This window comes from Schistocerca serialis, chromosome 4 (assembly GCF_023864345.2).
Source record: "Schistocerca serialis cubense isolate TAMUIC-IGC-003099 chromosome 4, iqSchSeri2.2, whole genome shotgun sequence".
Classification (NCBI taxonomy): domain Eukaryota; kingdom Metazoa; phylum Arthropoda; class Insecta; order Orthoptera; family Acrididae; genus Schistocerca; species Schistocerca serialis.
The window spans coordinates 400,975,089-400,987,352 of record NC_064641.1 but is presented as its reverse complement, the minus strand read 5'-3'; positions in this window follow the sequence as shown (position 1 = coordinate 400,987,352).

Sequence of the window (12,264 nt, the reverse complement as noted above, 5' to 3'; positions counted from 1 at the left end):
TTGTAACCTATCCCCGATGTTATTCAGTATGTACATTCAGTAATCAACAAAGTAAATCAACTAGAAACTGGGAAAAGGAACTAAAATTCAGTTTGCTGTTTGAAGTGAGATTGTACGTAATTCTCTCATTAACGGCGAGCTACGTGCAAGCGCTGTTGAACGAGATACATAGTGTCCCGAAAATCTGTTGTAAGATAAACATCAACAAAAGTGAAGCAATTGTAATGGAATGTATCTGAATTACATTAGGAGACAAGATTAGCGAATAAAAAAGTAAAAGTAGTTGATGAGTTTTGCTGTTCTGGCAGAAACATAATTGGGATCGGCAGAAATAGAGAGAATATAAAATGGACAATGGCTATAAAACGAAAAGCGTTTCTGAAAAAGAGAAATTGAACATAGAATGAAGATTTAAATCGAATGTTTGTGGCCGGCCGGTGTGGCAGAGCGGTTCGAGGCGCTTCAGTCTCCAACCACGCGACCGCTACGGTCGCAGGCTCGAATCCTGCCTCGGACATGGATGTGTGTGATGTTCTTAGGTTAGTTAGGTTTAAGTAGTTCTCTGTTCTAGGGGACTAATGACCTCGGCTGTTAAGTCCCATAGTGCTCAGAGCCATTTGTATGTTTGTGTAAGGAAGTCTTTTCCGACGGAAACTGTGTCGAGGGCGGTCTTGTAAGGAAATGAAACATGGAAGATCAACAATTCAGACGAGACGAGAATAGAAACAGTTGAAATGTGGTGTTACATAAGAATGCTGAAGACAGATGATTAGGTGGGGTAACTAATGAAGAGATACTGAATCGACGTGACGAGCAAAGAAATTTAAGGTACAAGTAGATTAAAGAAAGGATCGATGTGGCATCAAAGAAGCGTCAATCTGGTAATTGGTATAAGTGTGAGTGATAATTACTTCAGGGGGAGACGAAAGCTTGACTACGGTACGTAGGCTCAAATAGATGCAAGTTGTAATAGTTATGCAGATATGAAGAGGCCTGCTCGTGACTTGTCGTGGACGGCTCCATCAGACCTGTCGTTGGACTGAACAGTATCACAATGACTTCAGCAGAATTGCACTAGTCGACTTGTTTCGCACGTCATATAAGTATGTTCGCTCTTAAGTATTTTTAAACATTCATCGGAAGTCATATTTTAATGTTCAAGTCTTCGCAATACTAATTGTCATTCGGCGTTACGGGCCGCCTGTCTTACGTGACAATGCTGCAACTGATTCTCTATATTGTGCCCATAAAAAATCCATGATGTTCAAACTCTTCTTCCGACACCCTGAGTCCCTTGACACACAAACCCACACTCACACCTCCTGGAAATACATAAAATACCCTACAGAGCAAAGGCTCTATTCTATTCTGAAGATGTAACACTCTTAGAAGACAGTAATATCATTTGCCGGCGGCGGTGGTCTCGCGGTTCTTGGCGCGCAGTCCGGAACCGTGCGACTGCTACGGTCGCAGGTTCGAATCCTGCCTCGGGCATGGATGTGTGTGATGTCCTTAGGTTAGTTAGGTTTAAGTAGTTCTAAGATCTAGGGGACTGATGACCACAGCTGTTAAGTCCCATAGTGCTCAGAGCCATTTGAACCATTTTTTAGAATATCATTTGGAGTGGACAATTGCTCAAACACATATCTAGCTTTACCAAGTTTCGTTATCCATGGATGATTCTATCCGAGTAATCTCATATTTATCAGTAATTCACAGAAAACGTCTCTTTCTTCATATGCCAAGACACATTTTAATCCTTTCATGGTTAAAATTTATTTTGGATATAGCTGACGAATAAAAGATCAAAAACTGTCTTCCTCTATGACTTTCACTAGCAAAAAGTGGGTGACCGATTTTGAAAATCGGTGAAGTGGGGCATATGTGACCCAAGAACCATGTTTTTATGTGAGCTTAGGATTTTTAAAGTTTTTTTTTTAGTTTTAGAATGATTTTACTAGATGGGCATTTATGGAAAAAGTATAACAAAACAGTACCAAAAAACATTTATTCTCCTGTCAACAGAAAACAAGAAATATCGCACTGAAGTTTTCAACGTAACATTTGAAGGTGGCTTTGATTACTCCACACCACAATGTTCTCTGATTTCTATTAAGGTTTCTCTAGCATATACGTCATATTACATACAAATTATCTACAAACCATCAGAATTATTGAGGTGTATAGTAATGTTTCAAAATCAGGTCTGATTTTCGAGAAACAGACGCACTGTGATACCTATAAAAATACGCCACCCCGCTTTTTTGAATAGGTATATTTTCCCCTTAGTTTTGGAGGATTTGGAATTCAATATTCAATCCAGCACGTAACGTTTATGTCATAAGAAATGTACAGACTCTGGTAATAATATTTTCACGTGGTTCAGTGGTCTGGTGCACAGACTTGGTGTGTATTTCATTTGGACACCACTCTGTCAACTTGCAGTGTCCCTGACTTAGTTATCGAACCAGGTAAATGGGATCTACAGTTTAACAAGGAATCCGATCCGTGTATCGTTTCTGATGAAACTCCTCTTCATTGTCAAGCAAATGCTAGGTTAAGTACCAGACAGACAGATACGTGATTCGATTGGGATTCGATGGCGTAACTTTTATGTGCAAACAAGCGCTTTACCGCTGTACAACCAAGTCCAACGCATACTGTTGTCAAAGTTCGCTGCTGTGTATAGTTGTGACGGCTGTTTACTGCTTTCCTGTCAGATGCCGCCACCTCTGTAGCCGACCGGCTCGTGTCTCCCATCATTGCCACGAGATGCCACTCTAAACACCAATCAGATATGGAATAGTAACAATACGTACATTACATATCCATTATTGATTAGCTGTAATATATTATATACACAGCGGTAATAAATTATATACATTCCTCGCGGATCATTATATCTGTCAGTGAAAACCGTCTCACAATCCCTACAGTAGTTCCATAAATTATCCTGTACATGCAAATACATAATACATACCCCGATCGAGCTTTATTACTACAATTATCGAAATGGTGAGCCATCATTTTACATTGCGTAATCTTCAACCGAGAGTAGTTTTATGGAAACATTGTTTGGGTCACCACGTTTATGCCCATGGCGTATTAATCCCCTTAAATTAGGTCACCCAATTAAATTTCCGAAAATATACAGTTATTAATCTGTCCCCTAAGAATCCAACTGCGGTTGTGTAAGAAACGAACGTGAAACGACGTATTGTACGCTGTCTGGTGAGCGTGCCTCCATCCTACTGCATTCAGATGGTGATAATGGCATGAATCAGGAACAGCTCGCAGTGCATTAAGCGCCATTGTAACTGAGAAGTTCTTCGCGTCTTCCAAACTATAACACCTGATGTTTGCTCGTATGTTGTTTAAGTGATCAATTACTAAGACTATATCGCTATACTAAAAGGCAACGGGTGGTCTGTTATTGTAACTGCTTTACCGTGTAATTACCTCACAGCTTCACTCAACGCCAATCAGTTTATAACTAGAATGAGATTTTCACTCTGCAGTGGAGTGTGCGCTGATATGAAACTTCCTGGCAGATTAGAACTGTGTGCCCGACCGAGACTCGAACTCGGGACCTTTGCCTTTCGCGGGCAAGTGCTCTACCATCTTTTTTTTTAATTTTCCGTTTTTTTTATTTTGCATCGGCCGGAAACCGAACCCGGGCCGCCCGCGTGACAGGCGAGCATTCTACCACTTTTTTTTTTTTTTTTTTTTTTTTTTTAGTGGACCGTTGGGGGCTCGGGGGGCAAAGTGGGCAGGGGTAGAAACCCGAGGCCTGGCCACAGTGTCCTCCTCACCACCACCGAGCCTGTGGTGCTTAGGGAAAAGGGAGACACAGGAATCAACAGTAGTGGAAGGCGTTGTTATTTATTTATTTGCATGTGTTTTTGTAATATTCACTAATATCATGAAATTATGTGAGCACATCAGCGAAAGAGAAAGGAAATATAAATTCTGGTTAAAGAAAAAGAAAGGAACAGCAAAAAGAAGTAAAATCCGCGCAATCTGCGACGCGCTCTCCCATCCGCGGAGGTCAGAAGTAGAATAGATCGTAGACGGTTGAAACTCAGACACCACCAGGGGAGGAGGGGAGGGTGCCCTCTGAGCCAGGCACCCCCCAACTCAGTGGAGGTCTAACAAAGATCGCTAGGAGATAGTTAGCAAATAATGTTCGGTAATGTGGCGTGTTTTCGAGAGCTGCATGGGCTGTTCGTAAATAGGTCCAGAAGTCGAGGCGGGATTTAGGTCCCTCATGAAAGAGATAAGCGACCGCCCACCCTTTGACCCACTTAATAGCATGACATTTGGCGTCGGGAAAATGTCGGTCCTCTGGGTATAGTAACATTCGAGGTTCGATTGTGTCTGGTGGCACCCGGAGATAGCAGGCAATGATTTGCTGCAGGAAGCGCCATACATCTTGCGATGAGGCGCATGTCAGACGGTGTTCATCAGTGTCCAGTTGCTGGCAAAGGAGACAAAGAGGGGATTCTGACAAGCCAATGTTGTGCAGGCGCTGCTTCGTGGCAAATTTCCTGTTGACTATGTGATACCACAGTGCCCGGACGTTCGTAGGGAGGAAGGTCTAGTGGACGGTAGTCCACACTATGGGCCACTGGATGGAGGGATGTTTGGTCTCCATCACATTCCGGGGAACAAAGCGCAGCAGCAGGCTGTAAAAGTCCTTAGTCCTAGGTGGGCGTGTATCTGGGAGACTGTTATGTATGTAACTGTAGTCGAGGAAAAAGGTCGAAATATGGGACAAATGAGGCACGATATGGCCGACAGACACCGGTGGTGAGGTGGAAGCAGGTAGGAGGACCTCAAGCAAGCTGCGTGTTAGAGATGTACCCTGGCCCATCCACTGTTTTCTCATGGTACTCATGTACAAGGCTGGAGCTCGCATACGGACATTGACGAGCCCGACGCCACCATACCGTGAGGGCAGGGTAAGTGTCTCATGACGGACTTTAAACATTGAACCAGCCGTGAGATAATAGCCAAAAGCCGCCTGAAGGTTGCGCCCAATTGCAGTTGGCAGAGGGAGAACTTGCGCGATGTGAACCAATTTTGATGCCACATAAGGATTTAGAAACTCAACCCGTTGAAGTGTGTCCTGGCGGCGCAAGAGGTTCTGGCGGACGTCGTTGCGGATGACGTGTAACAGGCGACGGAAATTCGTTGCCGCTGTGCGCGTGACTGTGGGGGAAAAGGTAATGCCCAGGTACCGGAAAGTCCGCACAAGCGGCAGGGGTGCCACTTCACCCTCCTGGAGGCCTCGTCCAATGTGCATTGCAGAAGATTTGGCGACATTCGTGGCACTGCCAGCGGCAGCCCCATAACGGGTAATCAATTCGAGGACTTCCCGAATCTCAGAGCCGGAGCGAATGAGGTGGAGGAGGTCGTCAGCATATGCCCGACAGCGAAAAGTGTGTTGGCGGAGGGTGAGGCCAGAGAGCTTGGTCGTCAAGCCACCAATAAGGGGCTCAAGGGCAATGGCATACAGGAGAGTAGAGAGGGGGCACCCCTGCCGTATCGAATGGCAGATAGGTACCGGCCCTGCTAAACGTCCATTGACTTGGACACGTGAACTAGCACTGTCGTAAAGACGCCGGATGACGTCGAGAAACGGAGGGGGGATGCCCATTCGGGCTGCCACCGAAAACAGGAAACGATGACGCACTTTATCGAAGGCGCTGTCGAAGCCTATAGCGACGACCGCTGCACGGAGTCTGCAGGCCGCCGCTATCGCAATTAAGTCGCGGCATTCCCCTGTGACAGTCTGTATGTTAACCTGTCCTCCAGGCGTCGTTTGCTCTGGCGAGAGGATATGAGGGAGTGTTGTTCGGAGCCGCATTGCCAGTAAGCGCGCGAAAATCTTGTAATCGGCATTGATTAGGGTGAGCGGTCTGTAACTCGTGACCATCGAACCAGGGGCTGGTTTGTGGACTGGTATGATGATGCCCTCAGCAAAGGCGGGTGGGATGCTTGGTCAGATGTCATCAGTTCTTGATACATAGTCGTCTACCGTGGTGCCATGAGGTCGCGAAAAGTACGGTAAAACTCAATCGGTAAGCCGTCAATGCCGGGCGATCTGTTGACAGCACCCTTGACGATTGCGTTGTTGACTTCGTCTAGTGTGACCGCCACTGTCAAAGCATCCGCCTCGGTGTGGGGGAGGGTGCGCGTGACGTAATGCAAAATGGAGTCGTCTGCTGCAGTTTCAGCGTCTTCTTCACTATAAGTACGACGGTAGTGCTCGACGAATGTGTGGACGATGTTATTCTGAGTGGTCACCTGTGTTCCATGAGGCGTGGTCAGAGTGCTGATGATCTGCCGTGGTTTGTCGGACACTATATGATGCATGGAAGGAATTTCTAACACCGCGTGATCGTGGCGCGGCGTCCGTATCACGACCCCTTGCAGTTTCCGGCGTGTCAGCGCAATTATCTTCGCCTTAGTTCTTTGCCGTTCCAACTGGGTGTCCAGGGTTGGCGGTTGAGCGTCCAGATCTCGGAGAATCGCGTAGTAGAAGTCAACAGTGGTGCGATGCCAGTCGGCCATGTCCTTCCCGTATCTCATCAGTGTCCTCCGGATCGCCGGCTTGGCGCAGTCCAACCACCATGTCAATGTCGAGTGGTAGCGGGGAAGCCGTCGTTCGCAGGCTGTCCACGTTTCAGTGACTTGTTGGCGACACGCCAGGTCATGCAAGTGTGAAGTATTGAGTTTCCACGGCGCACGGCTGCGCCATATTGATTGCGGCAGAAGGAGGACCGTACAGATGTAAGCGCAATGGTCTGAAAAGGCCAGCAGCCAGCGTTCGGCGCCCCGTATCGCAGATCTAAGACTTTGTGAGACATATATCCTGTCTAGTGGGCTTGCGGAATGACTGGTAAGAAAGGTATGGCCAGAAATGTCGCCGTGTTGAACTTCCCAGGTATCGTGAAGCAGGAGGTCTCGCACCACTATACGTAGTTCCTGGCATGTAGTATAGTGGGGAATCTGATCTTTAGGATGCAGAACGCAGTTAAAATCACCTCCTAGTAGGCAATGGTCATAACGCCCTAAAAACTGGGGAGCGATTTCCTCGGAATAAAACTGGGCTCTTTCATGCCGTCGGTCGGTGCCTGAGGGACCGTAGACATTAATGATGCGTGTCCCCATGGCAGTGAGTGCCATGCCCCGAGCTGAGGGAAGGAAGGCGACATCGGTCACAGAAATCCCGTGGCGGACGTAGATGGCCACTCCGCGGCCCACATGATCACTCGCGGAGGCATGGGCGGTATAGCCATTGATATCCGGGAGACTAGCCAAGTGGTAGCTGGCACGGTAGCTCAGCGTGTACGGTCAGAGAGCTGCGTGCTCTCTGTAATAAAAAAAACTGAGTCAAGGAACCAACGATCAATTTGAACAGATGTCTTGTGACGTCCGCCCCGACCAAACGCAACAAACTATTTCGAACGAAATGAGTAAAAAAAGAAAGTGGTCTAGGGGTAAGTGCGGCTTTCGCAGCCGAGCGAAGCAGACGTGCGGTGTGTGCTCTCCGCTGTCAGAGAGAGCCCGCGCGCCTTGTTTACTTTCTTCTGCCGTCACTAACGTGACTCCGTAGCGCTACAAGACCATGGCAAACCAATACAGAAGATCAACCTTGAAATTCACATTTCGGAACGACTTTACCCGACCAAAGGCGCTCGAAGTCGAACGCTTTTTAAAAGAGGACGCCAAGATCCCGGCTGCTGACATTGTCGGCATTCACTTTTCGATCGTTAGTAGCACGGTCTATGTAAAGCTCATAAACGAAACTACATGCGACAAGGTGCTTCGTGAGATGAAACAAGAACTCCGCTTCTGCCACGCAGATGGCAATGTTGGCAACGTCGAGGTTGGCCATGCCGCAATGGGACTGCGGACTATCCGCATATTCGAACTTCCATTTGAACTCCCGGCGGCAGAAGTTGTAGCGGCGCTCCGCCCCTACGGCACGGTACACGAACACGTGGCTGAAAAATGGACCTAGTTTAAGACGTATCCCGTACTCAATGGAGTACGCCAAGTGCGCATAGATCTCCAACGACACGTGCCATCCTATCTACAGATAGGAGGATGCCGGGCCATAGTTATTTATGACGGCCAGCCGAAGACGTGTTCCGGATGCGGCAAAGAAGGACACATTCGTTCCGAGTGCCTCCAGCGTCGGATCACACAACTCCCACCGAAGGACGTTGCACCGCCAGCGGCGGAGACTGTTCTACCCGCTACTTACGCGGCGGCGCTCACGACGTTCTCCACACAACAGACACGGCCGACCGCTTCAGCGGTACAAGAATCACTTTCCACGGACAAAAACCTGGATGATCCGCCGACCTGGCCAGTGGTGGAAAATAGTACTACGATTCTGGAGCTACCGAACGCGACAGACATTGACGCCGGCAAGATGGCAATTGATTCCCTCATTGTACCGACCGAAGCGTTTGTTCCGGCGGAGCGTGAGTCAGTGCCGTCTTCTGACAATGAAGGCCATGTACGGAAACAGCGATCACCGAAACGCCGAAAGCGCCGTAGTCGGACCGTGTCGGAACACAGCGGTTCGCATTCGGCCGGGGAAGAACAACTGACCCCTCAAGAAGCCAGCCGCGAAGCTGGGGCTGTTTCCACTGACTCCAACCTTGCAGAACAGACAGAAAAACATGCAGCTTTCGAACATCAGCCCATTGACAGAAACAGTGAGCAGCGGGAAGGTACCAGTGCAGGCAGCGAAGTCGCCCGGTCCCTTACTACCAAACATTCCGAGGCTATGGAACATGAACAGACATCTTCGCCCGCTTCGTGGGCCGACGACGTCGAGACACAAGATCCCGACCCGCGGCCAGCTGAGGCGCCGCCGGATCATGCAGCATAAGCAGCACAGGGAGGACCGCGTTTGGCGGGGGGTGACATTACTTCCGATGTTCGCTTCTCTCCAACTTCAACATGGATAACCTCGCCCAAACAACGCGTTGCCAGGCTTACCGCCTGGCGACAATGAATATCAACATGATCAGTTCTCCTGTCAAGATCCAACTTTTGAAAGAAACCATACGAGCCATGGGAGTTGACTTTGCTTTCCTACAAGAAGTGAAAACGACTGCACTCCCGCACTTTTACGGTTACGCCACACATGTGACGCCCGGTAGCCCTGCAGACACCGGAGTGGCGATATTAGTGCGTGAAGGTATTGAAGTTACCGACGTCATGCTTCTTCCCTCCGCGCGAGGAATAGCATTTACGGCACTCAACACCCGATTCATTAATGTTTACGCGCCGTCGGGTACCACAAGACGTCACGACCGCGCCAGATTCTACTCCACAGATGTCGCTCCCCTTTTCCTTGGACGATACGACCACAGCGTCTTCGCCGGCGATTTTAATTCCGTGCTTCACCCCAAGGACCAAATCCCACATTACATGCCTTGTCCGGAACTGGGTGCGATGATCCAAGAACTTCACTTGTGCGACACGTGGGAAAAAGTCCACGGTAACCGCTCTGGCCACACTCATCTTACCAGTCATTCGGCCAGCCGACTTGACCGCATATATGTGTCACAAGATCTCACACAAGGTGTGGTGGACGCCGAATTATGGCCTCAAGCCTATTCCGATCACAGTGCCTATATCTGCACTATACACCTACGCCCCCAACAAGTCTGGCGCAGCAATGGCTTTTGGAAGCTCAACATAACTCATCTCCAGGACCTGGATTGCCGTCGGCAAGTTGCAGCAACGTGGACTGACTGTGAACGCCGCCACCCACGATACACCTCGACCCTGGAGTGGTGGCTCCTCTGTGCCAAACCAGCAATCCGTAGGACACTTATGCGATATGGCAAGGACGTGACTGCGTGGCATCGACAGACCCTCGATTTTTACTACGCGGCACTCAGGGACCTCGACGCCTTACCCCCTTCCCCGGAGAGACAACATGACCAAATCAGAATCAAGGCTCACATACTATCATTGACGAAGCGTCGACTAGAAGGTGCAGTAGTCCGCTCGCGACGGCACGACCGAACGGTGGCAGAGGAACCCACTATGCACCACGTTGTGGCGGATAAACGCCGACAACGTCAACATTTAATCACACAACTCAGGACACACGACGGTAGCTTCTGTACGACCCAAGCAACCATAGTAAAGGCGGTGGAGGATCATTTTCGTCATCTTTACAAGGAAAGAACCGTCATTGACGAGGCCACTACTGAAGTGTTACAGCAGATAACACGTACTATCGACGAGGCTACCGTGAATGCACTAACAGAGGAAATCTCACTCGAAGAAGTCGAAGACGCAGTGGACAAAGGTGCGGCCAATAAATCTCCTGGACCTGATGGATTGCCCATCGAATTCTACCGGACTTTCCGTGACATCATGATGCCTCGCTGGGTTACAATGTTCCGCGAACTTATGTCTCCAGACTGTGTTGTGCCGCCAGCGTTTGTAGAAGGTCTCCTCATACCAGTACACAAGCCAGGTGGAGGGCTATCGATTAACGACTATCGGCCGCTTACAATGTTGAACGCCGATTACAAGATTTTCACCAGGATTATGGCGAGCCGTATTAAGACGACTTTGCCGATGATCCTCGCTCCAGAACAGACGTCGCAGGTGGGAGAAGCCAACATACACATGGCCACCGGTGACTGCAGAGACTTAATAGCGATCGCTTCTGCGTGCCGTCTGAGAGCGGCGATCGTCTCCGTCGATTTCAACCGCGCCTTTGATAGAGTGCACCAAAACTTCCTCCTACGAGTGATGGACTGTATGGGATTCCCCCCGGGCCTCATCGACACCCTACGGCGTCTTTGGACCGCAGCCAGCTCACACGTCCAGGTCAATGGAAGGACGGTAGGACCAGTACCCATTAAGAGGTCTCTACGACAGGGTTGTCCCCTTTCTACCTACCTTTATGCAATCGCACTCGAGCTACTCCTAGGGGGCCTTAACCACCGCCTATCTGGTATCACGCTGCGGGACGTCACCTTTCGCTATAGGACATACGCTGACGACCTGCTACTGCTGGTTCGTTCCAATGACGAAGTTCAAAGCGTACTAACCTGGATTGAGCGATACGGACAGGCCGCACGCAGTCTTCTGAACATCAACAAGTCGGCGGCGTTGGACATTGGGCGTGGTCTCGGACCGGAAGCCCTCGCTCCCCTCCCACCAGTTTCTGATCTGCGATATTTGGGCATCACGTTCAAGAAAGATGTACGTCAAACAGCTGCAGCAAACTACCGACGGTTATTACAGATCATACGCGCAATGGTGCGACAGAACCTGCTCCGGGACTTGAATCAGCTACAACGTGTTGAATACTTGAACCTCCACGTAGCATCCAAACTCAACCACATGGCACAGGTCCTCACACTACCGCTGCAGATAGGTCGCCGGCTTCAGGCGGCCTTCAGTTACTACGTTTCCGCAGGTCATATCTTTAAAGTACGATACGACACTCTTACCCTCCCAGTGCACAAAGGAGGGCTGGGATTGGTCAACGTCAGGGCGAGAGCAGCTGCCCTTTACATGAGCAACATGAGGAAACGATGGAAAAGTCAATATACCTCTCTCACGGGTCGTTTACTGCAGGTTCTGATGCCAGCCTCTAACGTCCCGCCGGTGTCGGTTGCGCACGTCGCACCACAGCTCCCCATGTGTCGACCTTCATTCTTGATTACAGCTATGTCAGCTTGAACCTCTCCGCCACACGTCCACCGAAGGCGAAAGATTTTTATACCAACCTTCTGCGGGCTGTTCACCATAACGTGGTGGAAAACAAGTACCCTACGGTTCACTGGCCAAGAGTGTGGAAAACGATACACCACCACTTTCTGTCATCCACGGTGCGTTCGAAGTGGTATCAGATCGCCAACAAAAAATATGCCACACGCCAGCGACTTCACACTATTGGACTGGCAGACTCCCCTTATTGCCCAGATTGTCACCTTTTGGATACCGATGAACATCGTTTTACTTGCGCATCATCGTCAGGAGTTTGGCGACTAACACAGAAGATACTGGCTTGTTACCTCCGGGTCACACCTGATATGATTGACCCGCAGACCCTACTCTGTCCCGATGAAACTTACTTTCCAGCTGCAAAATATCATGCGCTTACATGGTTCAAGGGACTTACCGTCGCCTACATCTTTAGCGACGGAGAGAAAGAGCAGCTTGATTACTGGTGGTTCCTACAAAATGCTCACAATGTCCTCGAAC